The sequence below is a fragment of the Anabrus simplex genome, chromosome 5 (genome assembly GCF_040414725.1).
Source record: "Anabrus simplex isolate iqAnaSimp1 chromosome 5, ASM4041472v1, whole genome shotgun sequence".
Classification (NCBI taxonomy): domain Eukaryota; kingdom Metazoa; phylum Arthropoda; class Insecta; order Orthoptera; family Tettigoniidae; genus Anabrus; species Anabrus simplex.
In genome coordinates, this window is record NC_090269.1 from 262109070 (window position 1) to 262135528 (window position 26459).

At 37.8% G+C, this 26459-nt stretch overlaps 1 protein-coding gene across 2 annotated transcripts in view; it reads left to right on the top strand.

Annotated features, from left to right (window-relative positions):
- The window catches only part of fry (Protein furry), a 1574680-nt gene that overhangs the window by 1155825 nt on the left and 392396 nt on the right, over positions 1 to 26459 (top strand). The gene's annotated exons all lie outside the window — the stretch shown is intronic.

A 26459-nucleotide genomic window follows, 5' to 3' on the forward strand; every position in this document is an offset into this window, starting at 1 on the left:
AGTTGGGAGTATTAAAGGACCTGGCAGGAACAGCTGATGGCTTCCTCTACAGTATTTTGTTTCCCCGTTCGCTTTGAGCGATCCCCTCTTAAATACTACCGCTGAGTCAAGAGGGTGCTACCTGCCACGTTCTCATTTCGGTCGAAATGCAAGTATGACCAGTGCTGCCTCTCTGTGGTCGAACGAATCGCTGTGGAGTGATTTCTTGGCTGTTGTTTCTACAGCACATCGGACAAGTTGGGCACGCATGCGCAAAAGGCAGAGTTCCTGCTTTCTGGCAAAAAGCTTAGGAATTCTCGCTGAGCTGTGATCTGCACAGCACGTGGCATGGAGCGCACGACTAGTTATCTGGTTGTGCCGGGAGTTGAACGATTTCCTATTCTTTGGTTGACATATTTTAATGCACTGTATTTGATTGTACTGTAGATAACATTATTAAAGTAATTTATTTTTCAAATAAACAATGTGCTTTAGCACTTCAACACATAAGGTACCGGTACGGCCGCCTCTGCTGACAATCCTCTCGATCATTTCGCTCGTTGAATGAGTTTTCAGTAGAGATTTATTTTTATCTACACTGACTGACAGTGACAATGCAACACCAAGGATGAGTGGTTCGAAAGGGATGAAAGTTGGGGAAAAAACAGAGACGGCACGGATGAATAATTGATGTTTATTTCAAACCGATATGCAGGTTACACAATGCGCACGGCATCGACTCAGTAGGATGTAGGACCACCGCGAGCGGCGATGCACACAGAAACACGTCGAGGTACAGAGTCAATAAGAGTGCGGATGGTGTCCTGAGGGATGGTTCTCCATTCTCTGTCAACCATTTGCCACAGTTGGTCGTCTGTACGAGGCTGGGGCAGAGTTTGCAAACGGCGTCCAATGAGATCCCACACGTGTTCGATTGGTGAGAGATCCGGAGAGTACGCTGGCCACGGAAGCATCTGTACACCTCGTAGAGCCTGTTGGGAGATGCGAGCAATGTGTGGGCGGGCATTATCCTGCTGAAACAGAGCATTGGGCAGCCCCTGAAGGTACGGGAGTGCCACCGGCCGCAGCACATGCTGCACGTAGCGGTGGGCATTTAACGTGCCTTGAATACGCACTAGAGGTGACGTGGAATCATACGCAATAGCGCCCCAAACCATGATGCCGCGTTGTCTAGCGGTAGGGCGCTCCACAGTTACTGCCGGATTTGACCTTTCTCCACGCCGACGCCACACTCGTCTGCAGTGACTATCACTGACAGAACAGAAGCGTGACTCATCGGAGAACACGACGTTCCGCCATTCCCTCATCCAAGTCGCTCTAGCCCGGCACCATGCCAGGCGTGCACGTCTATGCTGTGGAGTCAATGGTAGTCTTCTGAGCGGACGCCGGGAGTGCAGGCCTCCTTCAACCAATCGACGGGAAATTGTTCTGGTCGATATTGGAACAGCCAGGGTGTCTTGCACATGCTGAAGAATGGCGGTTGACGTGGCGTGCGGGGCTGCCACCGCTTGGGGGCGGATGCGCCGATCCTCGCGTGCTGACGTCACTCGGGCTGCGCCTGAACCCCTCGCACGTGCCACATGTCCCTGCGCCAACCATCTTCGCTACAGGCGCTGCACCGTGGACACATCCTTATGGGTATCGGCTGCGATTTGACGAAGCGACCAACCTGCCCTTCTCAGCCCGATCACCATACCCCTCGTAAAGTCGTCTGTCTGCTGGAAATGCCTCCGTTGACGGCGGCCTGGCATTCTTAGCTATACACGTGTCCTGTGGCACACGACAACACGTTCTACAATGACTGTCGGCTGAGAAATCACGGTACGAAGTGGGCCATTCGCCAACGCCGTGTCCCATTTATCGTTCGCTACGTGCGCAGCACAGCGGCGCATTTCACATCATGAGCATACCTCAGTGACGTCAGTCTACCCTGCAATTGGCATAAAGTTCTGACCACTCCTTCTTGGTGTTGCATTTGCTCTGTCAGTCAGTATATTAAAATTAAATTGTCTTCTTTATAATTAACACAGTACATTCGGATCATATTTTCTTTTCTTTCCATTGATTACTTTTAATATATAATGTACCCTTGTAAATTCTTAGGGTTATGGATGCGATAAAAACCAGCAGAAAATATCCGCAACAACTCAAAAGGAGGAAAAAAGGCATTAAACTATCAAATAGGCAACGGAAGCTAAAATAAGCAAAAGAGGCAAAATAAAAACTGGTTCTACTGTTCCCAAACGTACGGAAACATGTTTGTCTCTGTTTGACTTCGATATAAACACCCAAATAAAAAAGGCATTTTGCCTAACTTCCGGGCTTTACTAATTACGATCTTTTTGGCTGTGGCTTTACTTATTCAAGGTAACTGAGTTAGTAATAGCCGAATTCACTTCTCGTTAGGTTTATATATCAGGTAAGTGTTCTTTAATCGTAATATGGGGCTTGCATGCCCATAACTGTCTATACATTGAGTCAACGTGAAACTCATTCACCACTATACCTTGTGTTAACCCTTCAGTGGTCGCACACAATTCTATGCCATACAAGGTCTCGTAGCGTCTAAAAGATGCCATTTCGTTTCTGAGGCAATTATCTCACCCCAAGTTTTCGAATAATAATTCAATTAATTTTAGGGCGTTTTGAAAGGATGAATATAAATTTATTGAATCTAATTTTTTATTATTATTCGTGTCTGAAGCATTTACAATTATTGAAATGAGTATGGTAATCATGGTACATGAAACAATATAACATTGAATTGACAGTTCGTTTACACTTTTGCCGCCCAGGAGTTAGCAACATCGATTGCATTTGGTGTAGCATTAATCAGGTCCTCCAGAGTACACGATGCCGGACACCCACTACACTGGAGCAGGTGGGAGGATGTTTGCACATCGCCACATTCACATAGCGGCGACTCCGTACGGAAACCCCACTTCACCAAGTCATTCCTGCATTTAGTAACACCTGAACGTAATCTATTGAGCGATCTCCATGTGACCTATTTCTCTGTGTATCCAGCGGGAAGTTTTTCACAGGGTGTGAGCCATCCCTCAGGGCTGTTAAACCTTGCACGCCAGAGATCAGTTCGGTAAAGCTGCGGTGTCCCGATAAGAGCCTCCGTTGTTCTGAGGAAGCTGTTCCTTGATTTTAGTCGTGGGATTTCTGGTTGATATCCATGTAGAGGATGTGCTTGAGAAGTTTGCACTATGTACATCTCACGTTTAGCCGCTACTTTTCTACGGATGTCAGGAGGTGGAGTACCAGCAAGATAATAAAGCTTGTGAAGCGGAGTGGGCTTTAAGCACCCGTTGATGATCCGACATGCATCGTTAAGAGCAATATCTACTAATTTGGCATGACTAGATCGAGACCACACTGGACTTGCATATTCCCCAGCAGAATAACGGAGTGCAAGGTAAGATGTTCTTACAGTGGTAGGGTTCACTCCCCATGTTGTGCCTCTTAATTACCTTATATTGTTGTTTCTGGCTACCTTTTTTTTTTTTTTTTTTTTTTTTTTTTTTTTTTTTTTTTTTTTTTTTTTTTTTTTGAAATTCAGGCAATACCTCCTGTAAGTTAGAGCTCGATCGAGGGTGATTCCTAGATATTTTGGAGTTGGGTGGTGCTCTAGTGTAATTCCTTCCCAGGTAATATTAAGGGTTCTTGCTGGCTGTCTGTTTTTAAGGTGGAAAGCGCAAGTCTGAGTTTTACTGGGATTTGGTCTCTGGTGGTTCTCCCTGTAATAGTCAGACAATTCTGCCAATGCCTTAGGAAGTGTCTGTTCAACATTTTCAAAATAATGAGCTTGCGCAAGTATGGCACAATCATCTGCATAGATGAAACTCTGCGTTCCCTCAGATAATGGTTGATCGTTAGTGTAAACGTTGAACAGCGCTGGAACAAGCACGCTACCCTGGGGGTAATCCGTTCCTCTGCTATCTCCATCTGCTTCTTTTTCCTTGAAATTCAACAAAGAATCTTCTATTTTCAAGGATATTCTTATGAAGCAAGTTAGTTGATAATCTTTGGTAGCATTATAAAGTTGCATAAGAAGCAGACTGTGATTTACTGTATTATAAACCGTTGTTAGATCTATAAACACAGCTCCTGTAATCTTTCCTTTCGAAACCATGTATGTGCTGTGTTAGTTTCTCCGTTATTCTGTTTAGAATGAACCTTTTAAGAACGTTATACAAATGACAGAGGAGAGAGATAGGACGATAACTTCTAGGATCATTCTTATCCTTTCCTGGTTTACGAATAGCTATAACTATAGCTATGTTTAGGAATCTTACAAGACTGGAAACAGTTGTTCATCAGATCTAGCAACCAACACTTAGTTATCGGCCCAAATTTCTTAATCTGCTCAACTCTTATATCATCAAGGCCTGCAGCCTTCCCATTTTGACATTTACTCAGGGCGAGATCTAACTCAGCCCTGAGTAAAATGTCGTAGCAAGGTAGTATTTCTTGGTCGGGTTGTCTCTAAAATTTCTTCCAACCAGACTTGGTAGTAGAAGGTTGTTTCCGATTTTCTAGCAGTTGACGGGCAATTTAATCAGCTCGAACATTCGCATACGTATTTGCCTGTGAAGGGTCATTATTCAGTCGTCTTAGAAGTCTCCAGGCCTCTTGGCTGCTCCTGCTCATATCACATTCTGCCATCAATTTTCCCACTGTTACTTCTTTTCCTCAGAGATTGGGGAGAGAACGGATCTAGCTGTGTTGGATGTTTCCTCACTAAATGTATTTTCATCATATCGTGAATTATACTCCTCGAGCAGTGTAATTGTTTCTGAAGTCACACCCTGAAGATAGGTCCGTCCTGTAACCTCTTGGTATACATGCTCGAGAACAGATTGTCACAAGCTCAACAAATTGATCATAACTATCAGGTACAGGCGTGATTGTTTGAACTTTTCTATCCAACATATGAGAGAATTTCAGCCAATCTGCCTTCTTAAAGTTATACCTTCTTCTGAAACCAGTTTCTTGGGGTCTTATGATGGGAAAAAGTCGACACATTATCGGTCTGTGCTGTGTGCTGAGATAGGAAAACACACTGATTTGTTGCATTGCTGTGCTACGTTTTCACTTACAAAGAGGAGATCAACCCTACCCTTGTTGCCACCTTCCACTGTTGAAGGAAGAAGGTAGTTTACTATCATGAATGAGGGAGAGAGAGTTGGATTCGGCCCATGATAGAACAGCTTCGCCGTTTTCATCCTCATACGTGTATCCCCAAGCATGACTGTGGCTGTTACAATCTCCTATTACTACAGATTTTTTCCTTGAATCAAAGTCGTTAGGAGGAACAAAAGAGAATTTCTCTGAAGGCGGCTTGTAAACTGAGAGGATCACACAATTACTAAGCTCCAAGGTTATGATCTCAATGTTATTCTCGTGGGTACAGTGGGCACTCTTGACTTGGATTCCTGGTTTGACAAAAATAGCACTTCCACATGTAGCATATGTAATTTCTACCGCTAACTGCATACCAGGTATACATGGTCGTCTCTGCTGAGTATCTCTATGGATTTCTTGTATACAAAGCACATCACACTTCTATTCACGGCATAATTGGTGTAGTAGTTGTTCTTTAGACATTGAAATGCCTTCTATATTCACCGAAATAACTGTCAAAATTGGTTCTGAGAACAACCGTTTATTTAATCGCATTTTGAGCTCACAAATGCTTCTGGAGTGCTGACGTTCAGTTCAGTAATGGAACTACCTTAGCAGGGGCACAGCGGGCAGGAATCAGCTTCACCCCCGTCTAATTTATTGATATAAAATCAACTAACGATGGACATTAGGCAATATATACGAACCTAAAACGTCTCTCTGATATAACCAAGAGGCACACCTCTACACCCGTCTAATCGCCAGCCCAAATCTCCTTGGTATTTGTGTGATTATATTTTTCCTTACAACACGTAAGTACAGTACAGTATGCCAATTGGGGCCTTTATTTGACGTATCTCTGTAGATCGAGCGTCCCTTTCCTGCTGTAGATCCTTTGACTCTGTTCAATTTTCCCGTTTGTGCACTCAACTCAACATAGCATTGTGACATCGAAGAATAGTTTCCAGCATTTTTAGGTGTTTTAGCAAGCTTCGCAACACCTTTCACACAAGGTAAGTGCATGATGATATTTTTTTCACCGGATTTGAACATTCTGGGAGGATTAGCTTTACCTCACTTTAGAAACTCCATTTCGCCATAGGAAATACATACTGCCATTTTGTCCTGAATGCCGCATGCACTGCAGGGCCTGTCTCGCATGCCAAGACTTCAATTTTTACCACACTGATTTGGAGTCTAAATCTGGTGCACGATTCCTGAAACCTAATACACTATTCTCAAATCCTTCCCTGATATCTGGAACAATAGTCACTTCATCAACAAACATCAACCCATTAAAGTTCCAAGCTGCACTTTCCAACTGACTCACTGTCTCTGCTAGTTGAAGAGGCCTCCATCGCATCGGTACCGAAAGTGGACACTGTCAACATTTATCGTGCATCACTTATCACAGCTGTGAATTCGGTGGGAAACAGTGTTGGGACAAGAACAAAACTGACTTTAAACCCTTCTGAAAGCGTACTATAGACACCGATTTTAAACTGCAGCTCTTCCTGGAGGCTCGTGACTAACGAGTGGTATGTTAGGGGACAGTCGATATTGTGAATCACTATCACAGAAGTCCACGAGGTACACTTATTGAGAACCATAGCATAACAGCGAATTACCATATACTTCGGTCATGCTATAAGAGAAAAGTAGTTTAGAAACCAAGGGATCATTGAGAGCTCAAGAGGTTGTAAAAGAACTACATGATGTTATTATTATTATTATTATTATTATTATTATTATTATTATTATTATTATTATTATTATTATTATTATTATTATTATTATTTATTTTCCACTAATTGTAGGTACAATTTATGGATAGTGAATGGAGAAAGGGCATAGCTCCACATACACGAAAGTGCATCCATCACCACTTAAAATTACAATATTCAAATATACAATTACATTCTACATAGTGTGCTTATATACAGTTACCGTATTTACAGGCATATTTACATACTACTCACAAGACATGGTCAACATTCAAGTAATTCGACACACACACACACACACACACACGCTCGCTCTCTCTCTCTCTCTCTCTCTCTCTCTCTTTCTCATCCCCACATATACTTTAGCTAGGCCGGCTCACTCATACCAAGGCCGCACTAGATAGACAGGCCACAAGGCTCGGACCGTGACGTCACGAGAGTGGCTGGCGTTCATCATGGCAGTGTACGGCCCGCTCTCACTGTCTCCATGATATTGTTCATTTATTCAACCTTAACGATATAATTGAACACTCTTTCAATTGTGGCTTTATTTAGGCTTCTATACTACACGAGTTTTATGCGTGGAGAAAACTGGCGGGGCAGTTTATGTACATTTCTTTACGTAATATTAAGTTGACATCTGTCATTTGTAACGGAACACGGTTTCATGTAAAAGATTAGAACGCATAATCGTATAAATATAGTTTTAATGTTACTAGGCAAATACATGATGGCAATTCACCTTTCTTAGGAATTAAGCTTCAACTTAAAACTTACCTAACAATTCCTAAGGTTTCAGTTTATACATTTTTCTTTTCTTGAGGATTTCTTCCTCTTAGCCACGAATTTGTGTACGATAACTTTTCTATTGTTATTCAATAATATATTAAAAAAGATGTATATACATTTGTCAACGAAATGTTTAAAACTACTTCTACAATCACTGCATGTTTTAAACATGACGTTTTCGTTTTCCAGATCATTGTTGTCAAGCGAAATCCGAATGTTTCTCTGAGAATCCTCATGTAGAAACATTAATATTCAGGTTTACATTTTGTAGCTCTAAATGTGTTGGTTACAACACTTTTTGGTTCAGGGCAGGAGCAAGCCAAGGCCGCATTAGATAGACCCAGATAGAAATTTTTTGTCTGGCTCAGGTTTACATAAAATCAGCTTCATGGTCCGTATCGCACTTCAATAGATTCACAATGAAGTATTTATTTATTTTCCACCTAGTCGATACAATGATTGCCTAAGGCAATTTTTATTGGTCAAAAGTGGTACATGTTTCGTATATTATCAACATCTTCAGCCACATAACACAGTTTAGATGAAAAATATAAAATTGACAAAGTAATGCTTTAGAGGAAGTGTCCTTGAAATTAACATAAGATTGACAAGATTAAAACAAACAAATAACTCAAGAGAAAATATATAAATTATTTCTACAATAGAAAGCAGTCGTCAAGGAAACACTTGTACAATATTCCATAGAGAAATTGTCCTAATAAATATTCTTTTCTTAATAATCCATGAAAAAAGATCAATTTATAAATTAAAAATTATACATTTTATAAATGCCTTTGCTGGCAGGACATTGTGTTTACAGTGCACTATGTCTTCTGGTATAGGCTAGAGCAATTTTGTTACTTTCATTGATCTGTCTCAGCTTTATCCTTAGCTTTGACAAAATGAAAGTGACTGAGGTATGAGTGATGCTAGTAATGCCATTTCTTCTGCAGCCAGTCCCTGCTATGAATGGTGTGAAGATATTGCTCATAGGGTCGGTTGGTGCATGCATTTCAGTGGGCTTGGCAGACTGATATGTAATAGCAACTTCTGGTTCAGTGAGGAAAGCAACGGGAAACTACCTCACTCCTCATTTCCCTAGTACGCCTCTTCAGCGATGCCTAGGCCATCTATGACAGCTGATGGCGGAGCTGTTGAGGATCCAACCAGCCTTCGGGCTGATGACTAAACATACATACACATTTTATAAGTAATTATCGAAATGAAGAAATCCTGATATCACAGTGCGGCTCTTATTATTAATGTAGATGAAAATATAACTAATTCCTAGTTGTCAAATCTTATTAAGCCTGCTTTCCTTTGGAACAGTAACTCCTGTCATTCTTTCACAGTTTTGCGCCGGGTGTAATATTGATGATGCGTTCTTCCTTGTTCTTGCACCTGAGGAGGAGGAGGAGGAGGAGCGGGGGATATAGGTGTGTCAAGAACTTCCTTGCTGTCACCTATAGCTTCAACTGAGGAGGAACAAGTTGTAGGGCTATCTGTAGGTGGAGAAATTCCAATTCTTTTTTCTTGATCCTTCTCAAGCATTTTCAAATATACTAGAATTTGATAATATAATGGATTCTTATATTCTACAGCCTCATTAAGGTTATCATTTTTCTTTACAAGTTGGTCTAGATGAATGTACAGGTCTTCATATGTGTTCATTAAGCTGCCCTTTTTTAACTTTTTTATGATGGTCAGGTCTTGTTCTATGTTTGTAAATTTATGACCTGTGGCAGTCATGTGTGATCCCATTGCTGAGAATCTTCTATGTTTTTCAGCATTCACATGTTCCAAATATCTAACTTTAAAATTGCGGCCAGATTGTCCTATGTATGTGTTCTTACATTCAAAGCATGTGAGTTTATATATACCGGAATCAAAAAATTTATCTTTTTCCGAGAGATTTATTGTATCATGGTTGAAAATACTATGTTTCATGTTGTTATTGGTGGAAAATGCAATTTTGAAATTTTTTCTTTTAAATAAATTTGTTATTACATGAATGTTTGGATTATTATATGTGAACTTGATATATTTTACAGTTTTACTAGGTTCGACTGCTAATTTAGATTGTTGCTTCTCCGAAAATTTATTAATTATTTTATCAATCATGTTATTGTTGAAACCATTCAAGAGGGCTTGTTGTCGGATAAACAACAGTTCTTTATTCCTTTCAGATTTGGATAAAGGAATACTAAACGCTCTGTTAATGTAACTATAATATGCTGATCTTTTCTGTGCCTCAGGGTGTAACGAGTTGTTCTTGATAGTGGTCAGTGTGAAAGTGGATTTTCTGTGTATTTTGAAAGAAAATCCTTTTTCTCCTCTTGTTGTGACTATGTCCAGAAAATTCAGTGATTTTTCAACTTCTTCTTCTAAAGTGAATTTTATATTGGAATCCAAATTATTCAATATATTTAAAACTTTATTGCTATCGGTGAGTCTGTTATCTATTATAGCGTAAACATCGTCCACATAACGTGTCCAAAAATCCAAACCCTCTATTTGATTAATAATTTTCGTGTGTTCCAAATAGTCTAAGTATATATTAGCCAATATTCCTGATGCTGGGGCTCCCATTGAAAGTCCTTTTTGTTGGTAAATTTTATTATTAAACGTAAAATAATTTTGATTTAACACGAATTTTAAAACATTAATAAAATCTTCAATTTCTGGTATGCTTACTAATTTGTTCTTCGTTAAATTCTTCTTAATGATTCTGATAGTGTCTTCTATTGGAATGTTTGTATACATGTTGGTTATGTCAAACGAACATGTCGTGTGAGATGATCCAAGTTTAAAATCTTTAACTAGATTGCAAAAATCCACTGAGTTTTTGATAGGTGTTTTACAATGAAATACGTATTTACTTGATAAGAAATTATGTATAAATCTAGAAGTTTTATAAATGGGGCTATTTTTGAAATTTATGATAGGTCTAATCGGTTCTCCCTGTTTATGTAATTTCGGTAGTGCTCTTGCAGTCGGGAGTCTAGGGTTCATATTTATTAATGTTTGCACATCATGTTCATTAAACAAGAAAGACGTGCTTTTTAATAGTTTTTTAAGATCCCTCTGAATACGTGATGTCGGGTCTTTATCAACTGTACTAAACGAATTGTTATTAAAAAATGTTTCTGTTTTTTCAATATAAACATTTCTATCTAGGGCTACAACTGTTCCTCCTTTATCTGCTTTTGTGATAATTAAGTTATTTAGTTTGATTTTTTGTTTCAAGTTATTAACCGCCTTGTTGGTGCCTCGAAGTGATTGTAAACCTTTTACTAAAATAGGAATTTTCTTCTTAGCTTCATACCTTATGTCATTCTGTAAGTCTACAGGTAGATTCTGTATTGCTGTTTCTGTTTCAGCTAATGTGGTGATTAAATCATAACTTTTGTTTGAACTAGGCCAATTGAAATTAGGGCCTTGACTTAAAATAGAGGTTTCTTCTTCATTAAATTCTATCTCAGACAAGTTTTTAATTGGAGGTGGATAAACACTATCATCAAACGTAACATTAGGAACTAACCTTCTTTCTTCTCTATTAGATGCTAAATTTTTCAACTTAAATAATTTATTATCCAAAATTTCTTGTTTCATTTTAAGTGTGTTCTCCATTTTTTCATTGATATGTTTCTGGAAAGAATCCCATTCCAGAGGAAGCAAGTTCAGTGGTGCTGAGAGGTGCGCGAAGTACATTTTCTCATTAAGAAGTTTCTTTCTTTTATACATAAATTGAATTTCTCTTTTTAACCATATTTTATTGACCTGCATTTGAGTAAACTTACGATGATTAGAATAAATAGTTTTTCTTTGGGCACTTTTTAGAAAACTGGGAGTCAAATTATTTTTAAGGCATTCCTTCAAAAACACTATATCTTTTGTCACTTTAGCTATTTTCATCTTTAAGTTGAGGTAGGTGTTAGCTTCTTTGCTTGCCTGGTTGGCATTAAAAATAATTTGACTCCCAGTTTTCTAAAAAGTGCCCAAAGAAAAACTATTTATTCTAATCATCATAAGTTTACTCAAATGCAGGTCAATAAAATATGGTTAAAAAGAGAAATTCAATTTATGTATAAAAGAAAGAAACTTCTTAATGAGAAAATGTACTTCGCGCACCTCTCAGCACCACTGAACTTGCTTCCTCTGGAATGGGATTCTTTCCAGAAACATATCAATGAAAAAATGGAGAACACACTTAAAATGAAACAAGAAATTTTGGATAATAAATTATTTAAGTTGAAAAATTTAGCATCTAATAGAGAAGAAAGAAGGTTAGTTCCTAATGTTACGTTTGATGATAGTGTTTATCCACCTCCAATTAAAAACTTGTCTGAGATAGAATTTAATGAAGAAGAAACCTCTATTTTAAGTCAAGGCCCTAATTTCAATTGGCCTAGTTCAAACAAAAGTTATGATTTAATCACCACATTAGCTGAAACAGAAACAGCAATACAGAATCTACCTGTAGACTTACAGAATGACATAAGGTATGAAGCTAAGAAGAAAATTCCTATTTTAGTAAAAGGTTTACAATCACTTCGAGGCACCAACAAGGCGGTTAATAACTTGAAACAAAAAATCAAACTAAATAACTTAATTATCACAAAAGCAGATAAAGGAGGAACAGTTGTAGCCCTAGATAGAAATGTTTATATTGAAAAAACAGAAACATTTTTTAATAACAATTCGTTTAGTACAGTTGATAAAGACCCGACATCACGTATTCAGAGGGATCTTAAAAAACTATTAAAAAGCACGTCTTTCTTGTTTAATGAACATGATGTGCAAACATTAATAAATATGAACCCTAGACTCCCGACTGCAAGAGCACTACCGAAATTACATAAACAGGGAGAACCGATTAGACCTATCATAAATTTCAAAAATAGCCCCATTTATAAAACTTCTAGATTTATACATAATTTCTTATCAAGTAAATACGTATTTCATTGTAAAACACCTATCAAAAACTCAGTGGATTTTTGCAATCTAGTTAAAGATTTTAAACTTGGATCATCTCACACGACATGTTCGTTTGACATAACCAACATGTATACAAACATTCCAATAGAAGACACTATCAGAATCATTAAGAAGAATTTAACGAAGAACAAATTAGTAAGCATACCAGAAATTGAAGATTTTATTAATGTTTTAAAATTCGTGTTAAATCAAAATTATTTTACGTTTAATAATAAAATTTACCAACAAAAAGGACTTTCAATGGGAGCCCCAGCATCAGGAATATTGGCTAATATATACTTAGACTATTTGGAACACACGAAAATTATTAATCAAATAGAGGGTTTGGATTTTTGGACACGTTATGTGGACGATGTTTACGCTATAATAGATAACAGACTCACCGATAGCAATAAAGTTTTAAATATATTGAATAATTTGGATTCCAATATAAAATTCACTTTAGAAGAAGAAGTTGAAAAATCACTGAATTTTCTGGACATAGTCACAACAAGAGGAGAAAAAGGATTTTCTTTCAAAATACACAGAAAATCCACTTTCACACTGACCACTATCAAGAACAACTCGTTACACCCTGAGGCACAGAAAAGATCAGCATATTATAGTTACATTAACAGAGCGTTTAGTATTCCTTTATCCAAATCTGAAAGGAATAAAGAACTGTTGTTTATCCGACAACAAGCCCTCTTGAATGGTTTCAACAATAACATGATTGATAAAATAATTAATAAATTTTCGGAGAAGCAACAATCTAAATTAGCAGTCGAACCTAGTAAAACTGTAAAATATATCAAGTTCACATATAATAATCCAAACATTCATGTAATAACAAATTTATTTAAAAGAAAAAATTTCAAAATTGGATTTTCCACCAATAACAACATGAAACATAGTATTTTCAACCATGATACAATAAATCTCTCGGAAAAAGATAAATTTTTTGATTCCGGTATATATAAACTCACATGCTTTGAATGTAAGAACACATACATAGGACAATCTGGCCGCAATTTTAAAGTTAGATATTTGGAACATGTGAATGCTGAAAAACATAGAAGATTCTCAGCAATGGGATCACACATGACTGCCACAGGTCATAAATTTACAAACATAGAACAAGACCTGACCATCATAAAAAAGTTAAAAAAGGGCAGCTTAATGAACACATATGAAGACCTGTACATTCATCTAGACCAACTTGTAAAGAAAAATGATAACCTTAATGAGGCTGTAGAATATAAGAATCCATTATATTATCAAATTCTAGTATATTTGAAAATGCTTGAGAAGGATCAAGAAAAAAGAATTGGAATTTCTCCACCTACAGATAGCCCTACAACTTGTTCCTCCTCAGTTGAAGCTATAGGTGACAGCAAGGAAGTTCTTGACACACCTATATCCCCCGCTCCTCCTCCTCCTCCTCCTCAGGTGCAAGAACAAGGAAGAACGCATCATCAATATTACACCCGGCGCAAAACTGTGAAAGAATGACAGGAGTTACTGTTCCAAAGGAAAGCAGGCTTAATAAGATTTGACAACTAGGAATTAGTTATATTTTCATCTACATTAATAATAAGAGCCGCACTGTGATATCAGGATTTCTTCATTTCGATAATTACTTATAAAATGTATAATTTTTAATTTATAAATTGATCTTTTTTCATGGATTATTAAGAAAAGAATATTTATTAGGACAATTTCTCTATGGAATATTGTACAAGTGTTTCCTTGACGACTGCTTTCTATTGTAGAAATAATTTATATATTTTCTCTTGAGTTATTTGTTTGTTTTAATCTTGTCAATCTTATGTTAATTTCAAGGACACTTCCTCTAAAGCATTACTTTGTCAATTTTATATTTTTCATCTAAACTGTGTTATGTGGCTGAAGATGTTGATAATATACGAAACATGTACCACTTTTGACCAATAAAAATTGCCTTAGGCTCAGGTTTGTCAAAATCGGGGTAAGTTGTCAGCTTGATTAAGCCAGTTATTTCATAAGCTTTTAAATAAATGAACAGTATCAAACATTAATTTATTTAGTTTTGTGTTTCGTCAAATGGGTTTAGAAAAGTTTTTTGTAAATTGTTTTTGCACAGCTTTTCAAATATTTTCCTACTAACACTGTTATTATCAGAAATTATGTATGCTACCTTATAACCTATAGGCCTATCTGTTAATACTTTAAAGACTTGCAAAGTTAGTTCTTCTAAGAAATGTCACGTTAGGTTCTTACATGGAAACAAATCAACGTCTTTATTTCTTTTAAGACTGATTGACAACATAAAAGTTTGTGCAGTTGTAGCTAATGTAGTGTTATTTTCTCCACTTTTACTGCTAAAAGCAACTCCCTCTACCTTTCTTCCTACCGGGCGATGCCGTGCGGTTAAGTGGGTGCGGCTGTGAACTTGCATCGGGAGATAGTGGGTTCGAATTCCACTGTCGGCAGCCGTGAAGATGGTTTTCCGCGGTTTCCCATTTTCACACCAGGCAAATGGGGCTGTGTCTTAATTAAAGCCACGGGGGCTTCCTTCCAGCTCTTAGGCCTTCCCTATCCCATAGTCGCCATAAGACCTATCTGTGTCGGTGCGACGTAAAGCCACTAGCAAAAAAAGAGCCTTTCCTCCTTTATAGTTCAGCTTAGGATTTACGTAGACTCCATCCAACAAGTTACAAAATCTTTCATGCTCATTTAACAATTTTAATTTCTTTTTCAAGTAATTCCAATGTGAGTCATCAATACCCGAATTTCCCGTGCCTAGTTTTGCAGTAAAGACTGTAAATACACCGGGTGAGGCATTGTAAGAAACGTTCACTGTCTTATCTTCTTTTACGCCCCAGGAAATGCAAATATTGAAGCGAATCATGTTATTAGTGTACAGGAGTAAGACACTTTCTTTGCAAAGGCTAAATTTAACTGTCCCTTACAAAATTCTAATTTATCAGTAAAGATACACTCATCAATTTCACGTTCATTTTCATCGATTATTTTGTGCACAGTTTCTATTTTGTCGTGGACAGTCACTTTTGAGTTACAAGCAGGACTAAACATGAAGTTAAAAATACTTTTAAAATTTGACCATTTTAATATCTTGCCCCCGTCACTTATTGCACGTATATCAGGGTTATCATTCATGAAAATATGTTTAATGGCTTTAAAATCAAGAGCCTCGTTTAATGTTAAAGAAGTACCAATTTTCGTAATATTTTCCTCAATATAAAAATTTAAAATACAGAGACTTCGGCTGTTAAAATTGCCAGAACTTCGCCAAATCTAACTGGCGTTTAATACTGAAATTAGCCTGAACGTCATCGAAGTCCTTGATCCTGGCATCTTCTTCCTCAGCTTTCTTTCTTTCTTTCTTTCTTATTCCCGTTTTTTTCAATTCTTTTTGTCTTTGAATAGGATTTTTGCTCGGTGTTGGAAGATTTTTAGAAAGATAGGCAGGCACATTTTCAAACTTAGGAATAGCGTCTTTCGAGAGTTTTAAATGGTTAGGTTTTACAGTTAAAATAGACCCATCAGGACTTTTAACAGAATCCTCCCCAATTACGAAACGTTCATCGAAGTGTTTTTTTTCACACAGCTGAGCTCGCTGAAGTGACGAATTCGGCCCGATGGATGGCTATGATCCACTTTCGTTTGCGAAACAAGTCAGTAGGAAATTTAGACACTGAAATATTAGGTTGTTTTGAACTATAGTTGATTTTACAACCAGGTATACAACACGACGTGGACATAATTCACAATGTGCACACACGTTTATATCATTCAATACCATCGATAGCCTCACTGCTGAGAGGTTCAGATCAGCCTACAAGTCACTGGCGAGGAGTGAAGCGGCCGGCGACTAGTATGACGTAGCGCCCGAATTGGAGGGGGAGCCTTATGGCCTGTCTATCTAGTTGGCCTTGCTCATACCCACATACAGTACAGTCTCACTCACTCGGGATCACATAAACTTTCATCCGTCCTTTCACTCATACTGAAAATTCACACAGTAGAAAAATTATATTATGTACAGAAGGTTTCGTTATACATACATCCTTTTTACCTCTTTACAAAATTTATCTGGAGGTAGTTCTTTCATCTGTGGTGGGAGTTCATTCCTGGAGGCTCGGTGACTAACGAGTGGTATGTTAGGGGACAGTCGATATTGTGAATCACTATCACAGAAGTCCACGACGTACACTTATTGAGGACCATAGCATAACAGCGAATTACCATATACTATATACTTCGGCAGAACGATTAAAGAAGCCACTTTGATATGATAATGGTTTTGCAAATGGAGGGAAAAGGGACACACCTCGACCTCTTTGAGCGGAACGATAGTTCAGCTGTAAGCGGTTGAAAGGGTTTATATGAATGTTATCTGCGAGGGACTTTCTCAGGAAAGCAATATCTATTTGTTTACAGAGGTAGGCCAAATGAATTATGTTGTAACAATGCGCCGTTCAGAGACCTGGAGAATGACATACACGGAGGAGAAACTGCTAAGGAAATAGGACGAGAAGATACGTAGACAAATTCATGGTCCGGTGAATTATAGTGGATTTTGGAGACTTAGAAGCATTAGGGGATTTTAGATAACTATTCAATAGACCAGATATCGTGTCAGAAATTTAAAGTAGCAGACCATGATGGCTGAACCACGTGGAAAGAATGCCAGGAGGCAGAATGGACAAGACACTTTTCAAGGGGAAGCCAAGGCGACATCGAAAGAGGGGCAAGCCTAGAACCAAGTGGGTGGATAATGTGGAAGACAACTTGAAGAGAATGAGTGTAAGATGATGGGGAATTAAAGTAGGGGCTATAGAATTCTGACCAGAAGTTTCAAAGGATTTCGAGGACTGTAGCTCCAAGGAGTAAATGACAGTGCATGAGATTAACTCGAAATGTAGTTATTGCGTAAAAAATGGATCATATTAAAAAACTTGGCTCACTAATTTCGAATCGGATGTTCGAGTAATAACTAGAAGACATCCTTGTCCAGAAACATCCTTTCTGCCTTTAACTGAATGTTCACTACCAGAATGTCTTGAGTCGCAGATGTTTCTCTAAATTTAGTAGAGTGACTCCGTTAGCGCATTATCTAACGCACATCTGGATACATATTTCACTTGTTACACGCCAGCTGCTGCTTGTCGCAAATGTATGGGGCTGTCCCTGCCGCGACAAGGTGTGTTGTCAACCGAGAATACCACAATATGTATTTGAAGCAGTATTAAATTTAGGTTGAAATTCATAGCTTCGGCTTAGAACTGGCGGGGAAAAGTGAAAAGTTGAGAGATCTAAAATGGGAAATATTTACATGCTTAACAAAATGTTCAACCTTCTAACAGAGCACATTAAATAGCGCTCCACCGTTGGACCTGGGAAGGCTCGGGGATTCGATTAATGATATTTCATCACTATAACTACCAAACTCCCATCATCACAATTACAGTCGTCGCCATAAGACCTATCTGTGTCGGTGCGACGTAAAGCAAATAGCAAAAAAATAAATACAATTACAATTACAATTACAAGCATTACCATACCACCATTAGAAGAGTCACTATCATCACTACCATAACCTCTCCAACCAACCTCATTACCACCACCAGCATCCTGCATAACAACCTTCACCATTACCAGTAGTACCACCACAAACATCAGTAACACTACAAGTTTTTATTTCTTTAATCGTTCTACGTTCCACCACACTTTCTGGAGACGCCAAGGTGCTGGAATTTGTTCCCTCAGGAGTTCTTTTATACACCGGTAAATTTGTTGACGCGAGATTAGCGTATTTGAGCACCTTGAGTACCACCGGACTGAGCCGGAATTGAACACCTTATCTTCAGCTCAGAAGGCCCATTCTATACCGCCTGAGCTACTTACTGCCTTGTATTTCTGTACTAACTTGTGTCGTGTACTCCATAGAAGTTTTCAATCATCATGGAGCTCCATCTCTGTCAATTGTTTACCTAGTCTTTTCGTACATGATTTCAAAGAACTTAGAATTTTATCGAACATTTCCCTTGATGAATTATTCCAATCCCTAATTCCTCTTCCTATTGTCCTCTTGAATTTCCACTTTATGATATGATCTTTCCTACTCTCTTGTTTGTAACATTTATGTAGGTTGCACTGGATTTGCCCTTGTACCCACTGTCAAGCTGTTATTTTTACACTCGAATTATTGTAATCTGATGGCTTAAATTATTGTAGAATGTGAAAGCTGGGCTTGATGGATGGAAGCGCTATCGATAAGGAGGCAGTAATTACAGTGGATGTTGAGGACACGGTCTAATCAAGTATAAAGTTACACTGCCCAAATTCATTCACAACAGTTGTGCGGTCTCTAACGTTCGTGGGACCGATGGCCTTCGATGTTAGGCCCCTTTAAACAACAAACATCATCATCATCATCATCATCATCATCATCATCATCATCATCATCTAACGTTCCTGATTGTGTTATAGGCTACCTGACGTTTGCATCGCTTTGTTGAGTACCGGTGTCGCAAATCTTGTATACTTTCAACGTCAGCAACTAACATCTGGTGAACAGTAGGCTTTTGACCAGCTTTTCCCAACTGAAATCTCGTTTGAAAGGTAGTGTTGAATTGTTTTCCTCTTATCTCACAATCAGTTCCAGACCCAAACAAACAAGCATAAAGATACTGTGTCATTGATTTCCGACGGTCTGAAAATAATGGAAGAGTACTTCTCTTCGTTATCATCTGTAGTATACAACGGAATGATAAACCGTTTCATGTAGTACCCAAGCAGTTGGGGTAATTTATTCTGCCAGCAAGAGGGATAACTGACTGAACTGAAATGTGATCGGATATTTAAAGTCAAACTCAATTAACAGATTTTGACCAGATCCTTGGCTGAATGGTCAGCATACTGACCTTCGGTTCAGAGGGCTCCGGATTCGATTCGATGGGGATTTTAACTTCGTCTCATTCATATATCTAGCCCGGGGACTGGATGTTTGTGATACCTTTAATAAACATTTACATGCAACACATCACACTAAAAACCACCACAGAAACCTGCAATAGTGCGTATTTCCCTCCACATAAGGTTGGCGTTAGGAAAGGCATCCGGCCGTAATACTGGGCTAAATCCTGCGAAGTACCGACCACAGGAAATTGAGAAAAGGCCAGGAAATGGAAGTCATGCATTTATGTATTTTGGTTATCGATGAGAAAATATGTTTCCAGCAATCTCATAGAAAGCCTTAAGCATATTACTCCAATTCTCCACTCTTATTTTTTTGTGAACAAGTGTTTTCATGTCTGTCGAACACTAAAACCAATCGACGAAATAGGTTTTTGTTCATCGAAGAACAACTTCTTGTTTTACCTATCAAAGTTGCAGCCAATAATAGATTATCACATTGAACTGTCAGTATCAATAGAATTATTAGATCACATACTGTATTTATGGCCACTATATCAGCTGTTCTCAATATTTGAGAGACTGCGGCGCGGTAAATTCTCATTTCTGTGAGATGAGGGCCCGGCCCCAACAAACTTACTCGTAAATAGTACGTTTCCAATAAAGATGTTATTTCGTTCGGTTTTGTTGTAATCGGCTTCTACGTGATGTTTATATTTGGTCAGAAACAGCGGTATTCTCTTTACCGAATGTTGAAATATTTCTGTGCCTAAACATTCCATACCATTAAAAAAATAAGTGGCTACTCTGATGTTTGATTTTAGAATTTAGAATATAGAGACGACTTTGGACTGCGCTTTTCTACACTATCATGAACATTATTCTCCTAAGAATATTTCACTATGAAATATGTATTCGTAAGAAATGCTTACTGAAGTAAAATGATACATTCCAGTAAAATATCTCGTTGCCTGGTGTAACTGATTCCAGGGCCTGGCGGTTGAGAAACACTACACTATATGACCGACACCTTGCTGTCTTAAGAACGAAGAACTTCGCATGTACTGCGCTACGTATCTGGGCAAAAATATGGCATATCTTTTGCTACTTGAGTTCGCTTGCTAATTAGAAAAGAGATTTAGACAATTATTTAATGACTCCTATAGGCCTATTTGAGCCTGTCTTGAAATGTGATTGTTAATTTGAGAAACGTGTCGCTGAAACACAAAACTTTTAGGAATGTCATTTAGCTGAAATACATTATAGGATGACATTCAGGATTTCATTTTCGATTAATATTTTTGTAATCTTTGAGTGTGGAACTATTATTTTCCGTCCTCATATATATTTAGTAAATCTTTTGTTGAATTTAAGCTGCTAATGGACATAAAACATGCGGCTTTTCTTATTTTTTTACTTTCTTGTTGTAAATAAACTGACTTATAATCAGACTCCACATTTTCTATTCTTTATTTACATTCGCTATCTTGCTTAACACAACACAAAAACAAGTCTAGCAAGTCACAGGCACCTGGATGGCTAGTATGCTCATTTCAGCTATCTGTCCTCACTATGAGTTTTTTGCTCCATTTTTTTGCTAGTGGTTTTACGTTGCACCGACACAGATAGGTCTTATGGCGACGACGGGTTAGGAAAGGTCTAGGAATTGGAAGGACGCGGTCGTGGTCTTAATTAAGGTACAGCCCCAGCATTTACCTGGTGTGAAAACGGAAAACTACGGAAAACCATATTCAGGGCTGCCGACAGTGGGATTTGAACCCACTATCTCCCGGATGCAAGCTCACAGCCGCGCGCCTCTAACCGCACAGCCAACTCGCCCTGAGCTACCAAAATTTAACATCATCATCTTTGGTAGTACAATCAAGATCTTTAAGTAGTTCGATTACTGTGTCAAGCCACACCTATAGAATGAACAGTTAACAAATATATAAATTCACAACACTACGAATGTACATAAACCATGCAGCTTTTCTTTTTTTACTTTCACCAGATTGTTAAAAGAAATCGAAATTAAAAAACGATCATTATTTCAAATTCTTGGGCATAATTTTGGAACAAACACTAATTAATTAAAAGTAACATATAATACATGAGTACATGATATCCGATATTTACACATATACCAATATGACATACAGTATGTGACTGGTGATGAAGTTTGCACTTTTTACCGTTTACAATTTTCTGGAGATAAAGTTTTTATTATGAACTCCGTTCTCCCCAGACTTAGCGAATATCGAAGACAGGGCGAAGTTCATGTAGACATACGAAGTTTTGATTAAGGAATAAGAACATTGCAGTATCTATTTGCAAATCTCGTTTCACGGAGAGCGTCTAGCTTGCGGCTCTCTTCTTTTTCTTTATCGTAAGAGCAGAAAGGCATTGTACGCTCACTTTTCTTTTGCCAAGTTTATTCGTAGTGCGGTACGTGTGTTATATGTATGTATATATATTGAGCTCTAGTCTAAACACACGTTTATTATTATTATTATTATTATTATTATTATTATTATTATTATTATTATTATTATTATTATTATACCGGAGGTACACCTGTCCCGTGCATTTAAATTAAGCCCCTTTGATAAGGCCATCTAGAACTTGGTCGTCAAACTGTTTGATACAAGAAGTTTGGACATTTCTCGACAGATGTCGCTACTATCAACTTACGTTGCGCCCTCTGGGGTGAAGATGAACTGTTAATTAACTATTCATTTTCAAAGTAATTTTGTGTATCAAGGTTTCCTAAACTGAATTGTTTATAGTTTGTTTTTGGTGTTCAAAAGTTATCTACACTTCTATCTCTTCCCGCCAACTTACAATTTCTACCAATGAGAACATTTGTACATTTATTTAAGTAACCAATCACGGTTTTTTATATTTGATTGTCCAATAAAAGCTGTGGGTGTGTCAGGGTTCGACCGAGAGAAATCTGGGACCTTCCTCTCCGCTATAAGAACTGGCAGATTTCGGGCCATGTTGTCTTTTAGACCGCTCCATTCTAGAGCGTATTCGTAACGGAGGCAGGGGTAAAGGGCTCCCTCGTCCATCTTTAGGAGGTCCACAAGCTCAAGGTAATGGCAGATTCTGCTTAACAACGTAATAATCGTTTGAAGCTAGCTCGAGGGGAAGGTTTCAAACTTCTTTCGCAGTGTAACTTTTATTTCTAAATGTAAATTCTCAAACAAGCCTAAAGAACTGACTCGAACTTAGGGGATAAAAAGTGAGGAACCTTCTTGTATTCCCTCTCAACTTTATATTGAGGTGACTATGATTTTGTAAACATTAAAATTATCTCTTAATTTTGTAGACCTTCTCTCCATCTAGTCACCTCCGTAGTATAAGCTTAGCCTCTAACGTCGGACCACAAGCCCAAATAGGGTTTTAAGTATTTCATGTAAATTTCAAGGAGTGCAAGTTTTCGCCTCCTAACATTTTGATTTTTGGCCAGTAACTTTAACCTTTTGTTTTTACCAAAGGCCAGGTACAATGGGTACTTGTTACTTCTGTTACAGTTAACCTTATTCAGATCATTTTAAGGCAAATCAGACTGTTGAGCAGTTAAGACAGTGAATACTGTTTAATTTTGTTAAATGTAGGTTTTGGCTTTGATGGGCCTAGAAAGGGTAAATATGTAGAGCAAAGATTCTCTCCCTAATGGTGTAAAAGAAATTGGAAGATCCGTCTCCTTGACTGTTGGTTGAAAAGAGCAGTAGTGCTCGTATAAAATTTGTAATGAGGGAGCTTCAAGCTCATATTATTAAATTATTGTTATCTGATTATTCTGGATCTCTCTAAATTTGTTACTGAAGATTAAGAACTAAATTTTGTACCTGTTAATTGTTATTTCCAACCCTGTTTAAAATGTGAAAAGAATCAAAAGATATAAAGAAGAAATATACATTTTAAAGTTTTAAATTAATCTTCCGTCTTTTATACATCCACCCCTTCATGCCCGCACCTTCTTTCACCTCTCTGCACCACAAAAACGCGGTAACAATAATAATAATAATAATTATTATTATTATTATTATTATTATTATTATTATTATTATTAGAGGGGCCCTGGAGTAAGAAAATGGCCAAGATTATTATGTGTATAGTTTTGTAACCAATGTGTAAAGAACCTTTCTGAAAAATATAAGTTATATTATTCCCTCCCAAATCCTTTGAATAGTTTTATGGTAAGTTAACTCCTGATGAGTGAAGACTATCATACATTTTCTTTTACTTGCCTGCAAACTTAGGTACATTTATCTCCAGAAGCATTCCTGATAAATTAATACATTTTTCGGAAGGTAAATATTAGATTTTTCATTTTCTTGTTCCAAAAAGTAAGTGAACTTATTGAAAATATTACAAAAAGTACTATTTTTTAGTATCAAACTTAATACCTAAAACGTTACATTATTTACAAGTTCTACTATAATTGAGTAAAAACAGTAGAATGAAATATGCATGTGACAGTATAAATCATGAAATTTGGTACTGTTTCCTGAAATATTTTCTGAAAAAATATGTACTTAAAGTGCTTCCGTGTCCTGAAATTCTTGTGATGTGCAATACATTTTCCTGATATAAAAAATGCACTTCTTACTGTGTGTCATTGAAACTTTACACTGCGTTTGCAGACAGATTTTGGGTTAAGTTTGCTAAATGTCGTGAAAGTCAAGTGAACAGGTTTGGAGAAAATCCAGTTCAAAGAAAGAAGTTTGAGTATGTTCTCACGTCCAGGTCTCTTTAACGTCCGTTGAAACGCTGTTAATTTCAGGAGATTGCAGGGGACTTCAAATTTCGCACGAGGAAGGAGCTGCTTAATATGCAAGTTAACCTTTTGCTGAAGGTTATTCGTATTCTTAAATACTATTTGATCGATTTCACAAATTTGAGCACTAATCAGCTAAGCCGTCCGTTGTCGTGCGATTGTTCTCGTATGTGTTCTAATTGGTTGGAAGCCATTTGTGTCAGTGTCGACGTGTCGATGATTTTCAGTCGATTGAAAAAAAAATATCTCCCGTTGGTTGAAGGATGAGCGCGGCGCTCACTTTTTATGTGTATTCTGTGTTAAATGAAATCTATTAGTTAAACTGTTCAGTTTATGGTCGCTTGTTGAACTTCTGTATTTCCAATCTCATTCGTATTCTGCACCCGATAAGGGGTCTTCAGCCCTCCAATAACGCGTAATTTTGTGTGTAACACACTACAGTTGGTCTGGTCAAAGAATAGATTGGAAATGGCAATTCTTGCTTACAGTATCCATGTGGTAAAGCTCACGTATTGTACTCAAATGTAGTTCTCAATGAACGCAATCAACTTCAGTATTATGAGCAGCTTGTAAGGCCTCTTCGTTTTCTGGTTGTAATGAATCTTACTGTTTTCAATTTTAACAGATATCCATATTCCACTCACTCAGAACGTTTGTGCTACATCACAACGTGTTACTTCGTTTATGTAAGTCCCTGATGGACCTGCTCATGATTGGTCATGAAATATTACTTTCTCATTGAATTTCACTGCCAGACGTCCGACAGGGGCATGGGAATCTGGTTTCGGTTTTCTTCTGTCATTTCCGTTATCTCCGTGGCACAATCGGTCAGTCGTTGTTCTTCAGTCTCCAAGATTGCGGATTCGATCCTGGCTGAGTTGTGTGGCATTAAAAGTTGTATAAACGAGGCAACTCTTTGTCGTTGACTTCCAGCACGTTAAGGAACTACTGCAGGGTAAAATTTCGACATCCTGGCGCCTCTTAAAATCTGTAGTAATTTCAGAGACATTAAACAAATACGAGTACAATTATTATTTTTTTACAGCGTTAAGTCTGACTGTGGAATGCGATAGAAGTTATTTAACTCATGTTGATTTTTTCTTCTCCCAAAATATCTTCATCTGGGCACTGAACATTTTCCCCAGTTCTTTAGTCCATGTTTTATTAGTCCTGGTATTCATTTTCTCAGCAAAATGGTGGTTTTTGACTGCATTTTTGAACTTGAATCGACCTTGAATAATTTCCTGTGGGATACCAATTTCTTGAAGGTCTTTTTCTATTTACCTAAGCCAGTTGGTCTTGACTTTCATTGAGAGAGCAAGGTTGAGAATCCTTTTGATGAGCCTGTCATTGTTCATTCTGAGAATGTGGCCATAGAACTTACATCGCCTTTTCCTGATGGTGTTGGTGATCTTTTCAGAATGCTGATAAAGCTCCTGAGACTTCCGTTTCATCTAGATTCCCTCCGATTTTCCTCTCCTGTTTCTCTATTTTAATAAGTGATCTGCCTCCAATGATCAAGGTTTCCGAGCCGTATAGTGCTTCAGGTTTGATGACTGAGTTTCATTATCTTAATTTTGCGTTCCTGGATATCGACAATTTCTTGTTATATCTGTTCCAGGTGAGTATATAGGCCTTCTGTAATTTTGAAATCCTCTCCGTACTTGCTTCACGATTCAAGCCTGATAGCTGAATTACCTCTCCTAGGTACCGGTACTTGAACTTATTCACGTGATTAATTTTGCCTAATTTAGTCTAGATAACGAGCAGATCCTTCCATGTACCGAGTTTTTTTCATACGATATTTGGATCCCAATCTGAGCTGCAATTTCATGCATTTTAAAGGGCCTGAACTGCTTCTTGTCTGTTGTTAGAAAGAATAGCTAGATCATCTGCAGATTAATTTCATTTTTTAATAGTCGACCAGTCGTTATCATAGTTGTCATTTTCCCATGTCCTGATAACTTTTTCAAGCACAAGATTGAACAATAACGGGGATAAGCCATTTCCTTGTAAAAGTCCTGTGGTGTTATCGAAAGGGTCAGAAAGTTCACCTTGAAATTAAACTCTTGGAGTTGTTCCAGTCAGCGTCTTACGAATTATGTCTCTCGTTTTCTTGTCACCTTTGA